General features: G+C 44.8%; 1 protein-coding gene across 1 annotated transcript in view; it reads right to left on the reverse strand.

Moving 5' to 3' along the window:
• Window positions 1-20,524, reverse strand: part of HIC2 (HIC ZBTB transcriptional repressor 2) — an 81,075-nt gene that overhangs the window by 12,444 nt on the left and 48,107 nt on the right. The window contains exon 2 of the mRNA XM_068701129.1: window positions 2,992-3,130. The gene's annotated coding sequence lies outside the window, so the exon portion shown is untranslated. The remainder of the gene's footprint in view (window positions 1-2,991; window positions 3,131-20,524) is intronic.

Here is a 20,524-nt window from a genome sequence, read left to right on the forward strand (position 1 = left end):
GACTGCATACCTTTGTTGGCAAAAGCTTTATAGCATCAGCCTGGCTTCGGTATCTTGTGTAGTCCTGAACACAAAGAAATCCCTTCTGAGATGTCTTCCAGAGCTGACCAGTTATAAACACTTCTTAGCAATGATGCATTTTTGGTGTAGGGAAAGAGGGGGGGTGTTGGAAATCTTGTTAGCAAAGAGAGAAGCAGGCATTATTCCTTAATCTGTGGCATTCCTGAGATCTCAGTTCTAGCTGAAAGCATGGGACCAAAGATAACTACAAGGTTAAGTCCAGCATAAAAGTTAGCAGATCTTCCCAAACAAATGGCAGGTGCAGCCTTACAAAAGCCTTGCTATCCATTAGTTTGCAGAGAATGGCTCTTAACAAACCCTGAACATTTGGCTACCACCACCAATAACAACAACAAAAGCCCCAAAAGTCCCTGAAAAATTACAGTGGTTTATATTTCATGTATTTCAGTACAATTTTTAAGACCCCTTCCTTTTCTTTCTTCTGCACATAAATACAAAAAATAAACTCTCCATTCAGAGGAGCCCTGGCTAGGGAGAGGCTCAGCTGCATTTCAGGTTAAAAAAAAACAAAACAAAAACAAAAGCAAAAACAAAAACAACAACAAAATAAAACTAAAGAATATGTAAATATCTCACTGGGGCCACAGTCTATTAGCATTGAAGTTGGTGTGCAAAATTTCATTCCTTTGCATTTAAAACAATCACAAAAGGCTTTGTTCAATTAGCATTCGAGATGTTTTTTTTTCAGATTTAGGTTGCTTCCTAGTCATTCAAGGCACACAGTTCTCAGAGCAGTGAACCTGCCAGATATTCTTGTGCAAGGGAGGAAGGAAGCAAGGCTGAGGCTCTCCACTACCTCCACCATATCCATGGCACTGAGACACAGCACATGCAAAGGTGTGGGAAATACAGGGCACAAATCACAGAATGCAGTAATGCTGCAAGCAGATGCCACACATCAAACAAAGCTACGCAAGCTAAGAGCTGATAGCATTTTCACAAGCAATTGTGCCCAGGGAGCTGGGTAACTGAGCTGCTGTGCCCAGCCTGGAGCACACAGTGATCCAGTGGGTATGAAGATGGTGCAGAACATACCAGCTGCTCCAGGAGCTTTGCTGCTCTCACTACAAAGCAGGAAAAACATAATTTGCTCTCAATTTCCATAAGGACTCTGGAAATCACTAAAATTAAATTGCCAAATACAGGAGAAGAGGAATGCCTTCACCCCGTTAAGTAGTATAAAATCTACATATTCATTACAGGTTTGATTCTCTTTAATAGTGCTACATCTCTTCATAAAAGTAATTCCTGAATGAATGCTAAATGGGTTATCCTAGCAACCTCTGGCAGGAGATGCTATTTGATTTCACCTCTGTGTTATAGATTGCAGCATATGAATATTGTTTACCTTTTAAGAAGCAACACCAGTGAAGCAAAGAATCAATCAAAAACAGATCTAAGGAATCACTCATTTCACGTAGAGGATTTGTGGATGGATGAGAAGGCTAGACACCGAGCACCTGAGCAGTGCACTAACCGTACTGCAGATAAAAACCAACAAACAGATTAGATGTATCAAATTAGATGCCATCAAAGCGCTAGCCTACTGTGCATGTTATAATATACTTAGGACAAGATAGTGGCCTGCTGGCTTATATCTCTGCCTTCCCAAGCAGTTCTGCTGCACTGAGCACACGCTGCAGTAGTGAGCATGGGGAAGAACAAGACAAGACAGAATCAGTCGTTTCCTATGTTGCTCTTTCCACCAATTTACTTCTAACATTAAAAATACTTTGTCCATCTACTACTGGATCTGGGTGAAACTGAAACAGATCGCTTTTCCACCCTTCAGTTTCAGAGGAACTAACTCTTTTAGAACACTGGAAGACCCCAGTGGGAAGAGCTTTCCTGTTGCTCATTGGCTCATCTGATCTTTCTCTCCCCACATCCCAACAGAACTTATTTCCATGGCTCTCCTGAGGTATCAGTGAGGTGGTCTTTCATGGCTGCTAACCTTCCCCCTAGGAGCTGCAGTTGGCAGGTCATTAGCCCATGCCTTGTAAATGTATTCACATTCCAGAGCAGCAGAGGCAGACAGAGGAATGCACGAACTGTGTTAGCCCACACGGTTCCCTATCCCCAGCCCCTGCGAGCAGGCAGACAGCAGAATGTGGAAGCAGAGGCAAGAACATGCACTTTGTTCATCACTGGCAGTGAAGCAGCAAAAGCTCTTTGGGGTGATCTCAAGCAGAAAACAGGATGCAGCACCCTTGTTTTCACACAGGAGTATCTCACACTTCAAAATAGGTAAGAACAACATGTCGAGTTACTCGGAAAGAGGTCTGCGAGCTGGGCAAGGGAGAGAAAGCGACATGCAAGGCAGAGCAGGATGCGCAGCTGTTGTTGCAATTGTGGACATGGAAAGGAGAAGGAGAATGGAGGATTATTTCACAGAGGATACCACATCAGCAAACTTAAAGTGGCCCTTATTTAGTTTGTTACATTCCAATTAGTGCCAGGCAGAACTGCCCTCCCGGCTCCCTGAAGCAGCTCTTGCAGGACTCCCACAGAAATTGTTTTGCTTATGGACACAAGCACCTGTTTGGTACCCTCGTGCGGCAACGTTTGGACATTTGGTACGTGGGCAATAAATGCTCAACTGCTCCTGCCCCAAAAAGGAGAGAAGATAAAGAGTCAGATGATGTCCCCAGTCCCTTCTCTTTCCTGTCCTAGAAGAGCAAGCAGAGCCTGACATGGCTAGTCCCTTCCCTACTGCATGGCAAACTGTACAGGGAAGGGGAATCGCCATGAGTGAAAGGGGTAGGGGCCCTTTGTGCGTGAAAGCACTAACATCAGGAGAGCAAAGTGATTTCCAGTCATTGCAAGGCTGCAGCAAAGCAGGAACACCTTGCTATACAAGCTGAGACTACGAGCAGTAGAATGCAGATTAACCGCTTGGTTGCCGCTTACCATGCCAGGTACATTGGGCTAAAGGCACCTCCATCCAGTGCTGCCCGACGTGCCAGGTACATCCCATGATGTTCCATTGAAATCACAACAGGCCATCAATAGAACGTGGCTGCACGGATGCAGAATGGAGAACCAGGCGCTGTTAAATGCAATTAAAAAACTGCAATCAAAATTGAAACGTACATTTTAAAATGGCCACCTGCCTTAAAAATGTAAGTGCTAGAACAACCTCCCCTCCACCCATCTCCCCGGAGCTGCTGAGCTGCAGTGAACACGGCAGAAGGCCTCTGCAAGTTTCTTGCTGACTTGCTCGGGCCATCTCCATTCACGACTCCAACGGCACTGAGCTGGGGGGGGGGGAGCAGGCGACACGGATCCAGGAACAGCAGATCCCAGGGTGTCTGCACCAGCTTCCTTCTGCCCACAAACTCAGGCAACTAAATATCGTAATTGAGAAATGCTTCTACAACAAGAAGAGCACGGTGCCAGAGCTTCATGGTCTTGTTCCCCGCATACAGGCAATGAAAGAAACACATGAATGCTGATCCTCTGCCGTGGGGCCTTTTCCCTGTCCCTCTTCCCAAGCCCCTGGTAGCCTGTGGTCATAATTGAGCCAAGTCCTTTGGCTTTTGTTACAGCTGTGGAGCAAGGAGGAGGAAAAAGAGAATCTTGTGTACCCACTCCTGTTTATAATAATGCTTCACTAACAATTTGAGTCTCCATTCTTTGAGACTGGAGATGAAGCTGATTCATGGTGAACTGCAGCTCATACGAGAGTCACAAAACTTGAGGTGTAATTCCACCCTTCCCTGCCCAAAGGTAAAAACAACAACATCCTTTGCATGCCAAGAAAAGGCACGTCCCACAGACACTCAGCTTGTCAAACCTAGGATATCCTCTGCAGTGCATATCCTCCTCCAGCAGTTCCTGTAATCAGCTCTGGCAGTTATCAAAGAGGATACTTGCAGGGTAGATGGCTAAGTACGGGTCTCTCTCTACAACTGATGCTGCTCCCCCAGTGGGAAAAAGAAACAACCCACCAGAAATAAGCCTGTGGCTGTTCAGGGATTTAAAATAGGTTTTAGACCCTCCTGGCAAAATGGAGCTTTTGCAGAGCTCTTGATGGCTGCATGTCTCCAGCTGTGCTGTTGGAGATAGAAATCTTACATGTGAAAAGTTAGAAGAATATCGATTATCAGTTCAACCTTAAAAGATAAAAGGCCGAATGAAAAAGGCTTACAATAAGGAATCTATCTGGAGGACAGGGAATGGAAGGGGGGACAGTGGCCTGGCAGCTAGGAAGTGTCTTCACGCAAAGGACACCGGATGTAAGGAGATCTTCATTCTTCCCGGACATCTGCTGGGCTCAGGCCCAGGACAGCATGTTCCCATTATTCCCACCTGCGTTCTTACCCCACAGTTCTGTAACTAAATCCCTTCCACAATGAGCTAACAGGGCTTTTGTATTCAGATTGTCCTGTTTTGACTGCTATGGGCTGTCGATTTTTAAATCTTGTCAATACAATGAAGAAGTGAAATGTAAGCAAGTGTTTGCTTACTGACCTGGGCTACGCTGATCCAAGAGCATTTGCTGAACTACAGACATCGGGCCACTGCCAGCACAAACAGGCCAACCCACACTGAAACGGCCTTCAGCTTTAGGCACAAAGGGCCTGAGCCCTGGGGAGCTGGAGCTCCCCTCTCCAGCAGATCACACCCTCCAGACTGCCTAAAAGCAAGGCACCTCGCCTGCCAGCATCGGGACTCTGCAAAACCCTCAGCAATACTCAGCTTAAGGAAGGCTGAATGCTGCATTGAGGTATTTTTGGACTGGTTTCGAGACAGTAGCTCAAGAGCAGATTTACACCCAGATTACAGCAATTTACTTCTTGCTACTGTGAAGCAAGAAGCTCTTCTCCATAGTTGTGTTTCCCCTCTAGGGCAGAGATTAGCAGAGAACTGCTTAACACAAAGGTGTTTCCTACTGCTAGAACATCACACTGCAGTCAGAAATAAAGCTTCCTGCCAATTCCTAAACAGAGCTTTTGTATACTATACATCTATTCTCAGCATTGACATGAAGACTGCCCGGATCCTTCAGATGGGAGGAGAAAAGCAGAGGCATGGACGTCGGAGATCTTGTCAGGCAGAGCCAGGCACCACAAACCCTTGCAGATCTGCAGAGCACGGTTGATCTCAGCACAGCAGTGGCACAAATAAAGGCTCAGAAGCCAGTGAGCAGCAACAGATGTCGGGTCCTCCTGCAGCTCTGCAGCAACTGAGCAGGCTCAGCTCCAGCTCGGTACTGCATTGCAAGTGGTACAGGCAGCTTTGATGCCCCACACTAATCTAAGGACTCCTTATTGCACTAAAATACCCACACAGCCAGTGGAGTAGCTCAGTCCTCAGAGGAGGAAGGGAGCCCCTACCCACCCACCAGGTAGGGGCCCTTTGGTATGCAAAACTCCTGTTTCCCAGCTACCTTTGAGCCTTGGCATACAGAATTCTCCCTTTACAATGCAAGAATTTAGGACATGACTAAAGGACTGCTGCTACCTCCCAGCTAATCCTAGAGAGTGTTAGGCAGAATCAACAACCCTATGAATTGCATGGAGTGAGAAGATGCTTCTGGTCCTAAAAGCACGGGGCCTGCTCCTCGCTGTGGTGAGCTACAGTTGGCAGGGGGTGCTCGGGGCGGCAGCTTCGTGCCGGACATTGCTCCGGGGGCACGGTGGGGAAGGAACGCTGTGACCCTCTTCCAGCTGAGGCTGTCTTACAGCAGCCTCCCCCGTTGCAGCACAGCTTTAGGGCTCTGAGTCACCGCAGGTACAAGCTGATAGCTGGGTTGTGAAATGCAGCAATTCTGGAGCAAATGCATGGCTTTCAGCTGTCCCTGCGACTGGGGAGGGATCTCCAGGACAGGGATGAGGCAGACAGCTGGGAGTGTTAAATCCACGAGCTGTTGTGACTCAGACCCCTTAGTTACAGGGTTTGTTAGAGCAAACAAGGCTTCGGAGTACTAGAAGAAATGGGAGAGGGTTTGATAAAGATCCTCTCAATTGGCCTGCTTATTTTTATTTCTTGTTGTGGACTCAGCAAACTTTTCTGCAGAGAGCAGCAGTCTGCGCAGGAGCATCTGCATACAGAACACCGCTAATGCTGTGAACGTGTTGCAGTAGTTTACATTTCCACTAAGCTCCATGTTGAGGGGTGTGGGGAGGACGTGGGCAGTCACAGTCTTGGACCAAAATGTCATCTCTCTCACCATATGCCAGGTGCCAGTGAGTAGAGAAACAAACTTTGCCATCCCATTTTTTTCTACGAGATCAAATCTCATAACCTTATCTCAGCCGTACCTGTGGTTGCAGCAGCAGTTCTCCTTAACACAAATAAGCAATGCTTTAAATATGGCACCTTTTGCATTGTATCCATCATTTTTCTTTTTTCTTTTTTGCCAAGAACTGGCCTGTACTTCTAGAGAAAAATCTTTGCCTCCAAGCACCAACCTGGCCTCAAATTCTTCCTGTATGCTCCCCTCCTGTGCAGTCTTTTGAGCACAGCACTGTTGAAGAATTAGTCCTGGTGGAATCCAGACCCTGTGCTGCACTGCCCATCAAACACCCCTCCAAATCCTACGCTTAACTGAGCATCCTGAACACTCAGGTGCTGGGTGCTGTGTAACCACCACAGTGTTTCTGCAACTCTGAGCCTGGAAATGAGAAGATGCCAGAAAGCCACTATCACTTGTAAAAACAGGCAGCCTTACACAGACTCAAGGTCTTGCAAACTATTTGTATTGCAGTCAAATCTGTCCAAGCTGAAGATATCCTAAGGGGACAGCAGAGCTTAGGGCATTGCAGGAATGGTTTCTGTGATTTTACTCATTTTAAAAATTCACATTTCCTTCTCTGACTGTCTTCAAATGCTACTGGTACCCCAAATTCTCATTTCAACTGTTTTATTCCTCTCTTATCTCCACTTGAGACTTCAAACTTCCTTTACATTTGGCTCACTGGCTACAGGGAGGTCACTCCACATATGCTTCCAAACCCATCTCTTCCCAGCGAGGCTCGCATCCTGCCATCCTTACCCTGCAGCACTGCACAACTGTGGGCCAGGGCTGCAGAGATCTCAGGCACATTTGGCCAGCCTTCTGTCAGAAGGCTTCTCAGCTTCAGTGATTACAACCCCAGGAGGGTTATGAAAAGCTGCCCAGCAAGGTCATGGGATGTTGAAAGCTTTGCTACAATCCAAAGCAAAGTATCTTACTACTTACCTTCCCTACACTCTATTCTTGTCAAGGTCAAGGATTTTCTGGCAGTTCTCAAAACACACAAATTATAGGCTCTTGTCATGAATCAAGACTCAAAACATGCCTCCATTTAAAAAAAAAAAAAGTGAAAGGGGAGGGGCAAGGCAGAGGATGAGGTAGTTTTGCCCAAGATTTTGTTTGAGGGGAATTGGTAGCCTCTGCATCCTCAGGACAGGACCCCCGAAGTGCTTTATGCTGAACCATATGCACGCCCTGCAGCAAAAGAACCAGCATCTCCCTCAGCCCTTCCAGCCTGCTCAGCTTCTCCTAAATCAACACTGCCAGAAGGCAAGACAGCGCTACAACAAATTAGCACCACTCACAATTTGTTGAAGTTGCTGTTCCATTGTTTGTTTATTTAAAACACGCGCGCGAACACACACACACACACGCTCCGATCTCACAAGCTGGCTCTCTGCTGCCATCATCCAAACTCGAGATTTGTCTCAGAGAAGCATCAAAAGGCAGTGGATTAAACCCATGCAGAGCAACAGTCACTCCACTGGAGCTCTGCTTGGGTTTTGCTCTTTCACTACCAGCAAAACAAAAGCATGCCCACACTGTTCCAGCCTGGAAGATAAAGGTGTCAAAATCCTTATTCCAGCACTTGACCGGGAAAGGGTCATTAAGAAAAAGAAAGAGCCACAGGCTTGAAAGGACCCAGCACTAATAAAACTCTTAGTGCTAATGCTGTTTATGAACATCCAAGGCATAACCTGCACCCCTTATCAGCACACAAGATTATAACATATTTAAAATGGGAAACATGTCTTACTTCATAAAGCACTGGATAAGTTTACAAAGCACAGTATTAGTGGTAATAAATAATTGTCAGAGTAGAGCAGAGAGGTGGCTGTAAAGCCTGAACAAGTACTGCCAGTCCCATTTCATTCTGAGCTCTGGGCAGTCAGACTTGGTTTACTCTTACCGGTCTGTTTGGGTTTTAAGAGATTATTTGGGAGATGTGCTGTGCTTTTATTTGCGCTGGAGAAATTAATATTTTATGGTGAAGTGATCACGACAAGGATGACTTTAAAAGCTGTAGGAGCGTCTTATCGTCCTCCAGCCTAATTTGCCAGCGTGTATCTGCGTGCCACTAATGGTTCCTTCGCACAGCATTTGTATCTGTAGGCACTTGTTCTGCGCAGAGCACCCCAGCACCTCAGCGATTGCTCACCAGTTGCTTCATAGAGCCTGCAGACAGCTTCTCTTTCGTTTCTCTTGATGTAACCACGTTACCATCTGGGCTGCTGTGAGCATAGTTTAAAGCACAGCAAAGTTGGCATCATCACCTTAAACCCTTACTCGCATTCGTTTTAAGAAGGTTTATGGTTTCTGAACGCTCTACATGTTTGCACCCTCTGGCTGCTGCATCACTTGCTGAAAGCAAGCTGCATCACCCAAAGCATCTCTGCTCGCCTGGGTTGAGCACGGCTTTGGTTTCTGGACAGGTGAACAACAGATACCACAATTACCTCCACCCGCCTAGCAACAATTAAGGAAACAACTACATTTTATACTCAGACTGAGACCTTGGCTCAGAATCTTGTCAGTTCCAAAACAGTTAAAAGAATTTTATTCTTCAGATAACCCATGGTTTATCAAATGTTTAAATACTCAGGCTTAAGTATTTCGAAAGCTACTCACTTTGCAGTTGTCACCTAAGGAAATTGCTAAGCCATTTGTGCATTTATTTCCTGTCAGAAACAAGCCTCAAAGAGCACAGCAGAATGGATCGCCCTCCTTCTTTCAGCACTATTAAAACCATCTCATTTGGTAATTATTCTCCTCAAGATGGGTGTGGGGGAGTGAAAAGCTGGAGCAGATTCTATTTATAGCAGATAACCTTGGGAAAAACAGGAGGTACGAGAGAAACAGGCATGAGGGGTGAAGTTGTGACAGTACTGAAACTAGCAGGAGACGCAGGTGTACCAGGTGTCTGTGCCAGAGAGCTCTGAGAACACAAACGTGGCCGCACCTCCTGCAAGATTCAGGCTTGACTGGCAGGTTTCATAGGCACTCAGATGAGAATTCACAGGGAGAATTCACATATTTAAAACCTTGAGCAAGAGTTAAAAAAAAAAAACAACACACGCTAAAAGGCTATTTTAAAAGTTTGCTGGATCTCTTCCCACAGAGCTCTACCCTCTCAGCAAGGAAAGTGGTTAAAGAAAAAAAAAAAAAAAAAAAGCAAAAAACAAAAAACCCAGAACCAAAACAGAAAAACCAAAACAGCCAGAGGGACTGAAACCTCCGTTACACAGATGAAACAACTCAGCAGTTTTACAGCTCCATAAATATGATCAGAATCTGGCCAAAGGAGTAATATATGTACAAACTACTGCTAACAGCCACAACAAACACCAGTGCTACACCTTGGACTGGAAGGAAAAAATAAAATTCTTATATCCTTACCACTTCCAGCAGAGCTTGCTATTATAACAGCATCAAGAGACTTCCAGGTGATGCAGAAAGTATGTTTAATGAGGGTATATTTGGACTAAAACCTCTCTTTTGGCATTGTGCATTCCCAAACACCTGTATCTAGTATCTAGCTGCATTCAGTCCCAGGCCCTTGGCTGCACATTATTCAGCCACATGCAGTTCTGTCCTGGAGGAGGGCTAAATAAATTGTAGCACTGTTATGCCACACTGCAGGTGCTCCAAAACACACGTGTCCTAAAGCTCATGAATTTGAGAAGAGGTGTTCTGCATATTCCTTGTAAGACACAGGGGTGTTCTGATGCCATCCAACTTGCTCTGACCCATCAGGTCAATCCATCTGGGGTTAATCTGATCCCTTCTCCAAACCTTTTCTTGGCAGACACCTTTTCTAGCAGCATGGAAAGCACTCCAAAATCCCCAGACAACAATCATCTCCTGTAAAGAACTTGAATTTGTGGCATAGGTGGCATCCTTCTTACCATAAGGATCCTCCATCATGGAAAACATCTGTTGTCTAAGAGAGACTGTGTTCGTTTGTAGGCAGGCCACTGTGATGCTAACATGGCTTTTACGTTCTTTCTCTCTCAGGTACCTCAACGTAAGAAGCCTGACAATAATCCCAAATCCCCAGATCCTTCCAGGACCAGTCATTGCATACACAGACCCACTCCAATCAAAGTCTTAAAACAAGGTATGTAATATAAAAATCCTTTTCATCTTCTGCAGGAGAAAAATAGCAGGGACCTGCCTGAAGAAAAAAGTTACATGGTAATTCATCAAATTGATTTAATACAGCCCAGCTGCATGTGAGAATGCTGGCCCAAGCAGAGAGGGTTCCAATGCTATGAATTTGCTTTCAAACAGGCAAGGTGCTTTGGCACTACTACTGCATCTTTTGAAAAAGTTGGTTTTGACATGTTGGGAAAGGACTTGGATTTTCCAACGCCTCTCTAAGTAGGAGGCAATTCAGCGAACACACCCAAGACCCTGCAGCAGACACCACTCTAAAATTTGTCTTCATTATGTTCTAATTTTCACACAACTTTCTATTATTTGTAGTAGCCAGAAAGTGCTGATGAAATTTTTTGTGTTTCTAAAAACAGAGGAAAGGTCAAGAAAGCACTGTTACACATGATTTGTTCTCTCTCTAGCAGCAGTCACTGAAAGTGCTGGGCCAGGGTTTACTGCTCACATTTTCCCTGCTACTCTTGAACCAACAAATCAAGTAGGGGTGTCGGGTTTGGTGGGTTTTGAAACAAAAGGTGTATTGGAAGGGAGTTGATTGTGTTTGGTTTTGTTTTATTTTTGAAGACAATTGTTCATAACAAATAGTGAAATAGCTGGGAAAATAAATTCTGCTTTGACATCTTGAAAATACTGCTTCCCCTTCAGAAGAGACCGGATCACTGAGACATAAGCAGAGCTCCAGAAAAGCCTAAAAAATGTGCTAAAATTGACTGAGATGCCCCCAAATAACTGACGAGTTTGGGTGTTGCACTGGGATGAATGTAGAAAAGGTGCAGTAAAAATTCTTAGGCTTCTTAGATTTTTTTCTCCCTATATGTATTCTTTCACTATTTGTATAAAACTTCCATTGTAAAGAGACAAAAATATGGTTATTAGAAGTTGCGTAAAGCACACCAGAGCTTCAGAAAGAATCCCCAACTCAGACTGTCTCTCATTTGAAAGCGGGTGATTATTACAAGCCACTTTTTTCTTTATCTGCATTTTTGTTTTCCTCATCTGAAAAAGCTTTTTTGTTCATTTATTTTTTAATTGATCATAATATTTGAAGGACTGACCAAGGAATACAAAAATTCTAAATAGTTTGTCAGGGAGGTAAAAATTAGAAAAGCTTCATGATAACACCCCGCCTCCAAACACAGGGTTTGCTCCTCCTGCCACACATGCTCACTCAATGCCCTTTTGCCTTCCCATGAGAGAAACAAATCCAAAAGATCTGCCATAAAAGGCCTGGAAGACACCACGCTCAGTTGGACACATGGTGGGGTGGTGCTGGGAAGCAAAGAAATAGCTGAAGTTATATGGGAATAACAAGCTTCACAGAAGCTCCCCTTGGATACAAGTCAGCGTGTGGGAATGATGGATTAAGATTGAGGATTTGCATTTCCCAGTCAGATGCCAAGATATCAATGCTGGCATGCTAAGGTGTTCTGGCGTTTCTTTAGGGAGTCTCCAGCCATCAGCACTGCGTGAGTACAGGGCTCTCCTGCTTGCAAGTCTCTCTCTCCGGTAGCACATGCATTTTTAATTTATTTATTTTTAAATATGTGATCTAGGTTAGTGCTCATAAAAGCAAAGGATTAACAGCTACAGCCTCGCACAGGCAGCTGGGCACGCTCTGCTGTCAGATCCCTGCTCACACAACCAACCCCGCGTGAATCCTGCACTGCTCCCACCCACACGCAGCACGCAGGTAGTGCCACGGCTTCAGGCAGCGTGCAGGGGCAAAGACGTGCCATGGCACAGCTCTTCCTCCAAAGGACAGCAGAGCATCTTGGTCTTTGCACGTAACGGGCCCATCAACACCTGCAGGATCAGAGTGCAGAGCTGAATCCTGCGTCAGGCATGCTTTTTAGGATAAGATGTAACACTCCTATATCATTGCCCACCCTACTTTCACCTTCGTTTTTTTTAAAGCCAGCATTAACATTGCCAGTGGGAAAGACAGGTATGTTATTTCCTCATTTTGCAGCTCAGGAAAAAAAAAATATCTATTACTATAAATGATGAGGCATCATGATCTGTTTTAGGCCATCCAAATCAAGGAGGCCACTGTAAAGGTTAGGTCTTGCCCTCCTGCCACATCGAGCCTGGTCTGGCTCAGCCATACACCCCACGGTCTTCCACTGTAGTGCAGCTGAGCAGGCAGGAAAGCACAGCCAAGGACCAGGAACACTCATCAGCAAAACTAGTTGTAAAGCCAAATCCCATATGTCAGAGGTCACAAAAGTAATTGAGGATCGTGCTTCAAACTCCAAAACATCCTCCCCTATCCAGGAAGGCTGCTGGCAATGGGTGGAATATGGTGGGGAGACAGAGGAACAAGGAAGACGAGGAAGGTGGTGACAATTTTTCTGGCACTGCATGGTGCATGTGCAATGAAAAGATGGATCTGAGCAGCACCCTGGACCAGGAGGAGCTTCTCTCCCATCAAAGAGAAGGACAGAGGTGAATACTCCTGCCTGCCTTTGGGCCTGAAGTTCTCCTCTCTGACACTCCAGAGAGAAGATCAATGCCTAGCAATGAGAGATGCTCCTCCTTTAAAATAATCTTCATTTCTAGATGCTTAATAATTGCTGCCTTCCTCCCTTGGAATTTTGTAGCAGCCTGGCAAGGATGAACATTTAGAGGATCTCCCAAAAGTCCCCAAGATGCATCAGAAACCGAAAGCTGCTGCAGGGCTGCAGTACGTTGTCTCAGCAGATTTAGTGGGTAACAAGGGCTTCTGAAACAAAATGTAATGCGCGTTTCTGCCTGGACTTGCCAAAAGACCTTAATGCAAATACAACTCCAGGAAAATTAGGGTGGACTCTAGTAGCTGCCTCCCCCTCAGGGTTTTTTTTTTTTCTTCAATCCTGATGAAATTCATTACAGTTGCATTTAAACAGAGGTTGTGATTTACATTTTCCAAAGCAGGCAGGGCAGGTTTGAAAGCCTGATATATCAGAGTTTATGCACTTCCTGAAGAACTAGAGCAGTTGCAGAGCCTTCCCAAAGGGGTGCCTGGTCGGTCCCCTCACCCCCTTGACATGTCTGCTGTCACACAGGACACCAGATTCCTGGCAAGTCGAACAGGCTTGCTCCTTAAAATGAAGCAGCCCCACATTCAAGCATGCCAGTACTTTCCTTGAAGGTATTTACAGTTTACTTTTTAGTGCTACTTTAAGTTCAAAGGGGCTAGTAAAGCCCCATTAAGCCATTTACATCAAACTGGTTAGTTAATTATCCTGTTGCAGGCTTTAAATTAGCAATTTATAACCCCTTCCCTAGAGATGCTAGCATTTGGAAACAACCGAGCAGGGACATTTTGCAGTGGGGTGCAGTTAAGGAACCAAAAACAAAAAACAGAAAAAAGAGAGAAAACAGAGTAAGTCTCTCCAGTTTTTGGTTGGAAGTTGATTAACTGTGGGAATCCAGTGGGGACAGGGGTGGGAAAGAGCCCACCATTACCGGCCAGCAGGGACAGTGGGGCCGTGTCTACCCTAGGCTGTGTCCGTGCCACAAAACGTAGTGATGTGCAGAGATACAGAGCTCGGCCAGGTCTGGGGGGCACCACACCCAGCCGAGGATAATGCTTCCCTTACAACGAGATATTTTGCTTCTTAGTGTAATGATCAAAGGTATTTTCACATTAATCCATACAAAAATGTGTCTGCACAAGACTGAAACCAGTATCTGCCCACAAGGAGGAAAACGGACTTGAGGCTTTGGGGTTGGCCAAACGGGGAATACCAGCGTGCAGGGACTGAAGAGAGCCGTGGGTTTTGGTCAGCAGCTCTGCTCACCCATGCAGCCAGGGAGGCTCTAGCCACACTGCAGCCACCTTTCAGAAGAGGATTAACAAGATTCCAGATGTCCCTGTGCCATAAGGGTCAGTGACCTGCTCACTCTGGGACTGCCCCATGGGCCAGGTGAAGCTGGAGCTGAGGAATCTCCAGTCCCAGGGTCTTCTCCCTTGCCAACAACATTTCATATATGAAAAGGAGAATTTGTTGTCCCCTCAGGGTCTGGTTATTCTACCACCGTGCTCAGAATTCAAAGCTTTTATGGAAGGGGATAATAACCACCTCCCACCTCAATACCTAACAGCCCAAACTAACCAAGTCCTGAAATAAAACGTACCTCTCACCTTCTCTCCTGTATTTCTGCCAGCCATTATTAGTTCTAAAAACAACTAAATATTGGATATTTATTGGCAAATTCTATTAAAAAGTATGGGAGGGGAAGACCATCCAGTTGCTACTATTTTCACACAACAATCAGGTACAAGAGAAATCTTGGCCCCACTCCTAGAAGCTGTCCCACACCAACAAGAGCAGGAATCCATGAAGAGAAGTGTCATACAGAGTGGGACCAAGGCAAACTAGGAGATTCCATACTGACATCCAAAAAAGCACATGAAAAGAAATTTGATAAAAAATTCCATTCTACTTGAAAGACTGAAAAAAAAACACCAAAACAACAGATAAAATCAAGTCATATGGCAAACTGCAACTTTTTTTTCTCCACCTTAATACATCCCTTTTTCAATGACGAAAAACTTCTGCCAAATAAATGTCAAATTAACTTTAAAAAGAGAGATAAAAATCTAAGCCATTTAATTTCTTTATAATACACAACCATGAGATTTATTTCGCATTTGCTGGCTTTTTTTTCTCTCCGTGGAAAGTAGCCATTCACAGTTTTGGGGATGGGGGGCAGTAGGGCAGAAGAGAGAAAGACACTCAAAGGTTTCAAAGCAAAGGGATGACATATTTTTGTACAAAATTTGGTAAATTGATATCATTTATGTGTTTTACTGCTCCAAATTGCAAGAGAGAGGTCTTATAATAAAAATACAGGTAAACACGGCATAAAATCTAAATCATCTAAAGGACTCAAAAACCCAGCCCCACACATAGATGGCATTCTCCAAATTCTCTGCCCTTTCTTGGGAGCAGTTACACCCAAACCATCACTCAGTCCAGAAGCTGTTCTCGTGTGCTAATCACTCTGGAATCACACAAAGGTAAAAAAAGTTCAAATGCAAAACGCTAGCCTGGCCTTTGAAACAGCCCAGTGCTACAAGGCCACAAAATTGCATGATATTAGGAAATTATAAAATACTGTGAGGCTGGGGAGAAAGAAGAAAGGAAAGCCCTCCTGTGGATGAAATAGGAGTCTTTCCTGCTCCACCAAAACCTCCCATTTCCAAAGCATGCAGTGCCCGGGCCTGTGCCTAGAACAGGTGTGTCTCCTTAAATACCTCACATGTCACACTTGTGTCTCATGGACACAGTCCTGGGGGATTATATTAGTACCAGTGCATACCAGCTGGAGCTACCCCCAGCGGTATCCTGTAACTCCTCGCACGGGGGGAGCCACTCTCCATACCACGCGGGGCCCTCGCCACGTGACTTTTCGGAGACAGACAGCGACCCCGGGCCTGCAGCTTCACAGCATTTGTGCTCGAGGGGCTGGATCAATCCAGGGACGGGCAAGAGACTCCTCCAAGAGCAATGACGAGGCGCTGCCAAGTGACGGTGAGCAGAGGGCTCCAAGAATTCTCTTTTTTCCCTCCTCTGCCCTTACTACCAGCAAATTCTCAACTGATTTATGCCAAACAGACACTCTGGAGATCTCCTTTAACTAAAAAAAGATGCATGGCTAACAAAGCAAAGTCCACTCAGCCATTCCTAAGCAGAAAATGCTGACAGGGCACAAGACAGATATGGCTAGCACAGGATGAAGGAAGGACAAAGGAGAGCGAGCCTCACACATCTCTTCAAGTCAGTGCAGGAACAGACACCCCGTGGCAATTTCAGCCTAATTCGTCACTAGGCCTTGCTGGCCTAAGTGGCTGCAAAAGCCAGCAAGAAAATTCTGGGGGCAGCAAATGCATTAATGGCACTTTTTGTATCACGTCTTTGTGCTTGGCACAGATAATCAAAAGAGAAGAGCTGCTTGGTTTTGCTACAGCTCTGCGTCGCAGCACAGAAGTATTGAGCATGAAGAACTGCTCCCATGCCACCCATCTCATGAAGGGCATCGTGCAGTACATGACAAGGAGACTGAGCACTGATGGAGGCAAGAAGCTGCTGACCAGCGGTCATGGGCTCAGAGGCGGAGGACTGCAGAGCCCTGCAGGACCCTCCTGCCTTATTCTTCCTTCATTTCATTCATTTTCCAGCAGGGGATTCTTATATTCAGGCAGGACCTTATAGGAGAGAGTGCACGAGTGAGAGTGCACGCACCGATCTTAATGAAAAGTCTAATTTATGAGGAATCTACCACATCCATAAATTATTCCACTGGTTAATTAATTCAGATTTCCAGGTTTGAGCACACATCAGGTTTGTCTGCTCATCCCTACGATAAATGGCCCCGGGCCGTGCGAGCAGCTGGCAGCGGTGGAGGCAGTGCCAAACTAAACGTTCCTCAGAAGTGGCGTAGGTAGAACTTTTTCAGGCCACCAGAATGCCTCGAGGGCTGGGTGACACAGAGGGTTCAGTGTGCCTAACTCATCAGTCCAGCACAGGTTGGAAGCAAAGAGAAATTCTCACATACCCTACGTCCCAGTCATACCTTCAGCCCACTGGCCGCCCCTGGTCAAATGAATCCCAGAATGAGGTCATGCCATGATACTTCATTCTTAGACAAATAAGCAGAACCCCCAAACCGCCAAATCTATCTAACCCTAGAAACATGTACAGTTCTTACTGCTGTCATTTCTCATTTTCAGGAGGTCTCAAGTCCATAACCATAAAAATCAGCATTAACCGCCAGGTGAACTCTTACTCTTAAACCAACTATTTATTACACCGGGGCTTTGATTACCAGACAAGCATCTGTTACAAATGCCACCCCATGTTCTCAGACAAGAGGAGTTCAAATGTTGAGCAGTTTCCCATAGCCAAGATTTAACATCTTTACATTTTTATTTCTACTTTGGTGATCGCAGTGTTAGTGACTTCCTGGCCTGTTAGCAGCCAGCCTGGTAAGAGCACTTAACTCTTCACATCTGTCATCTTAGAATATACGCTGCCATGTCTTTCTCAAGCAACTTGAAACCAAATCACAAGGGCAGGTCTGTGTCCCCAGCAGACAAATGGAGGCCCAGCTGTATTTTATATCTGTGCAGTATATGGGATGTGCATATTGAGAAACATTCATTTTTAATGATGCATCTAATGCAGAAGCAAATAATTAAGAAACCATTAAAGAAATTCCCCACATGTAGTACAGGAGTGCAATCATTCATGTCATTTTTCTACAGATAAAAATTCAGACTTTGAGAAAACCAGGCCTTCTCAGCCAGGTAAAGCTGTGTTCCCGTGGGGAGGCAGCAGCACTCATTTTCTCTGAAGGCTCGGGAAGTTTGAATTTCTTGGTAAGAGAGCAACAAAATAGCTCACTTCAAGTAGGAGTAGCTGAGAACAGAGCTGTCCATGAGCCTCCTGTACAGGCCTCCATCCAAATGCTCAACTCTCACTCTTGTCAGTACTTGCAAGCGTTTAATCCAAGAGAGGCTCTTCACCAACCTACAGCTATTTCATGACATGCCTGTCTTGGGGCAGAAAATCCTAGACAGCGTCCCTTTAAACCAAATGCTGGCATTATATAATTGAAGAAGTTTTACAGGGGAAAATGGCAAAAATCCCACTCATTAAGAAGAAAATTAGTGATCTAGTGCATAGCCATGATTAACCAGATAGCTATCCTTTTTTATTGAGGAACCAGAGTAATAATTAAGGTGTTTTTTTCTTGAAATATATAAACAAATTATTGGAAAGTTTTACACAGTTTTAACCAGCAGAATTTCAGAGTTCAAATAAATTACAAGCTATTTCACCGTTGGACTGTCTGCCTCTAAGGTCATAATTAATTTTAATTTTCAGAAGTTACAGTACCAAACATGTGACCAGTAGTAAAATAAGGAAAACCTCTCTGGGGCTGCCTTGAAGTTTGTATCAAACATAGAGAAGACAGGAGAACAGGAGGCCAGATGCACTTATCTCCAGAGGCAGCTCACACACCTTGAGAAGTATGTACAACGTGACAAATTTACAATCCAGTTGCCCATTTTGATATTTGGGCGTGGTAGTGCAGATGAGAGAAAGAGGAAGGGGAGAAGGGGACCAGAGAGTGAGGTTATTGACTTACTCCATGCACACACAGAGGGAGTTCCTTTATCTGTCACATCACAGCCCATACAGGAAAAGCTGTGGCAATGCCATGCCAGTAGTTAAGGTGCTTTTACTTACTCCTTTTTTCAAATAGTGTCCTATGGTGAGGGAAGGGTAGATTGAAAACAAAGTCATCTAAAGCTACCAATTTTAATCTTGTTTTACATTTATGCTCATGTTGTTTCTGTAAAGGATGATCAGTGGCTGGTAACTGCTAAGCCATTTTAATTTACATCTAAATGTAGCCTGCTCTCAATTTGGTATTATTTTTTTTGCTAACTGGAGGGATGCACGATCTCCAGTTCAAACATTTATTTTATTTTACAGGTATTTATCCAACTGACATTTTCCCTCTTTTTTATTATTTTAATAAATAGCCAATGACATTTGTTAGACATTTTATTTTTTTCATTTGAATTATGCTGCCTGAATACTCAAAAAAATAACCAATCATTGAGAATTTTCTGACCTCATTTCCTTATCAGGCATTTAAGTCAGAACATGTTTAACATTTAAAACAAACTGATTTATTAAGGAGAAGTGAGCTGTAGCTGATGATGTAAAACTGAATTCCCATTTCCTCGTCCTTCAAAATGTAGAGCTAGCTGATATTTGCCTCCCATTATACCTAGTCCTTATTCACCAACTTAGAAAAGGAAAACAAACATCCCAATTTTCTTAAGCTTTCATTGGTTTCTCAGCTTTGAATGAAATCCTTTACTGCATTAAGTAGACTGAAATGAAAAGAAATGCCTCGGCAAAACCAGATTAAAAAGTCAATACATTTACTGTGTCCCTGCAACTGCATAAATGTCAAAGCAAAGTGAACCACTTGTTCCTGGAGTCAGAAGACACTGATCTCGTGAGGAAGTCTTTGCTAACAGCTATCAGTATGTGAAAGAAATGCAGGCTTCACCTGACCAGCCAGGGGCTGCTGGTGGGCTCCCAGTGACTCAGTGCATGGATGGAGCACACCTCAGTCACAGCTTGAACGAGACCTCCGGTGCTTCAGCGATCTGACAGCGCTCCTAACCACAAGAGGTGCAGCATGCCTGTAGCGAGCCCTGTTTCAGAATGATGCAGCTCATCCGTGACCACAGGTTAGCCGTGCAGTAATCTGACTGGTGTGATTATAGCAGGAGAAGCAGCTATTAGACAGAGTGCCCTGGTCTGCATCTTGCTGGACAGCCCTCCTGTGTGGAGCTGGGCCACTGAGAGAATCTCTCGGGGTAACTGATCCACTTTTTGCTGGATTTCAGTGGTGGCTAGGGAGCAAGCACGGAGAATGAAGTGTTGAGTTCTTACAGAGTTTTGAAAAAATCCTGATGTGTTGAAGAGGTAGAGCCATAAAACTTCCTTGCTCCTCTGTCTAAACATCGGGTGGTTTGCTGGTATGGAGCTAGGGAGCAGAGGGAGTACAGCTGCATGTCCCTTCTTCGATATACCCTAGTGAGAATGCCATTTCCCTTTCTTAATAAAGTCCCTTATTCGGTATTAAAGGAAAGTAATCTTTCAGTAGCATTTTAGCCACCTCAAAGGGCAATTTAAAAAATAATGTTCTGTTTTGATGTTTAAACAAGCTTCCCCAGCAATTACTTGTTAATAGCATCCAGAGGCTCCAAGTAAGAAGCTGGACCCATCGTCCAGAGCAGTTTATAGTAGCAATACACAGAGTCGGGCAGAGGATTTGAAGGGGAAGAGAATGCTGGGGACAGGGAAAGGGGGGAGGCTTAAAAACCACAAGTCAGTTTGCTAAGTTTGTCCAACAACTAAAAATTGGAATAAAAGCCATGCTCCAAAGCCCTCTGGAAATATAAACTGTTTTTGAAAAAAGTCATTACTTCCTTGTTTGTCCAGTCGGGTCAGA

Source organism: Anas acuta, chromosome 17 (assembly GCF_963932015.1).
Source record: "Anas acuta chromosome 17, bAnaAcu1.1, whole genome shotgun sequence".
NCBI lineage: Eukaryota > Metazoa > Chordata > Aves > Anseriformes > Anatidae > Anas > Anas acuta.